A 1,711-nucleotide genomic window follows, 5' to 3' on the forward strand; every position below is an offset into this window, starting at 1 on the left:
AGAATTCCTCAAAAATCCTACCATATCAATCTCTCTACTTAGTTCTCATCACGTTACATAAGCACGTAACAATGTCACATAATATTGATTGGAGTTATTTACTATTTGAGTCATCGACTCACAATTCCACCTATAAAATGTTTATTTTACAGTCATAGCCAACCAGGAGACGAGTGAGCCAAAGGGGTATCGACAGTATGATTTGTAGAATCATAGGGCCAAACTTTTGGGAGTCCCATGCTAAGTACTCGGTTTTGCAAACCATGTTATATGGGTATTGATGTACAAATTTAATTGTACTCGCAAGCGCACGAGTCGTGTGCAATATAGTGTGTGTGCAAGTGCGAGGTCGATCCACAGGGAATTGTGTTTGTGAAATTTAATTTCTATCTAAATCAATTATATCTTAACCTAGTTCCGAATGATTTTGATCTTGAAAATAAACTAACATAAACTAAATAAAATAAAAATAATCAAAAGATAAACGACTAAGGTTTTAGAATTCACCTCACCAAATCAAAGCATACATTCTTATGTTTTCATTCATGCATCCGACAAACAATTAAACCCTATATATGTTCTATTGTTTTTTTATAAACCAATTGAATCATTCGATGAATCCATCTCTATTACAAATCACAACGAATATCCAATTGAGATCCATTGTATCCGTAAATCACAATGGATATAAGTCTCAATCAAATCATTCGATGTATCCGTTGGATGAAACACAACGAATATCCAACATTTTTGTGATTTATAAACAACAATCAATCACAATTTTGTCACACAATTGAACTGAAACGAACATACATTACATTAAACGACGGATTTGTACGAACGAAACATAAAAATATAAAACTAATCAATGGTGAGGCTTCATCTTCAACCTTAGTTGAAGAATTAGCCTCTCATGACAAAAGAAATCATAAAGAAACTAAATTACTTCATTAAAATTAAAAACTTACAAAAGAATTTGAGTTCAAAGTTACAAAAACCCAGAAAACACGGAAAGCAACCAAGAACGGCGCCCCCGGCGCGTCTTCGTCTGATCCCCCCCAATTGTGAGGCTTAGAGGTCTATTTATAGGGCTTAGGAGAGTCCTAGAAGCCCTAGTAATCCTAGGAATTTCGGAGATTTAAGTCCAAGCCCAATTAGGTTAAAGAAAACCTAAGCCCAAATCGGAATAGGATTCGCCCAGAATTGCGGTCCTATCTTGCGGCATGATTTTGGCCTTGCGGTGCTCCGAATTGGGAAAATGGTATTTCACAATGAATTGTAGTAGTTTGAGTTAGCTTTCCAATGCCGCTTGAATCACCTCAATCGGATATCTGAGATGAAAGTTATGGTCAAAATACTGAGACATATTCAGAATCCAATTTTGCATCCAATCCGATTTGACTTCAAATTGAGAAATTCCGAATTAATCCTTTCCTTTATTTGATTAAACTTTAACCATGATTGGTTAAGCTTAACCATATCCTCTAGGTCTTCCCAATTTGCCCCTTTAAGCTTGAAATTTTTCCAGAAATGCTTTCTTTTCTTCCAAAAGCCTATAAAACAAAGAAAATACAAAAAGGCAGTAAAATGTCCTAATTAACCAAAACCAAATGATTAAAACATGCAAGTTAAGGGCTGAAAATATAAATATTTTAGCACTTATCACACCCCCAAACTTACATATTGCTAGTCCCTTAGCAATACAAAACTA

The sequence above is a fragment of the Corylus avellana genome, chromosome ca3 (genome assembly GCF_901000735.1).
Source record: "Corylus avellana chromosome ca3, CavTom2PMs-1.0".
NCBI lineage: Eukaryota > Viridiplantae > Streptophyta > Magnoliopsida > Fagales > Betulaceae > Corylus > Corylus avellana.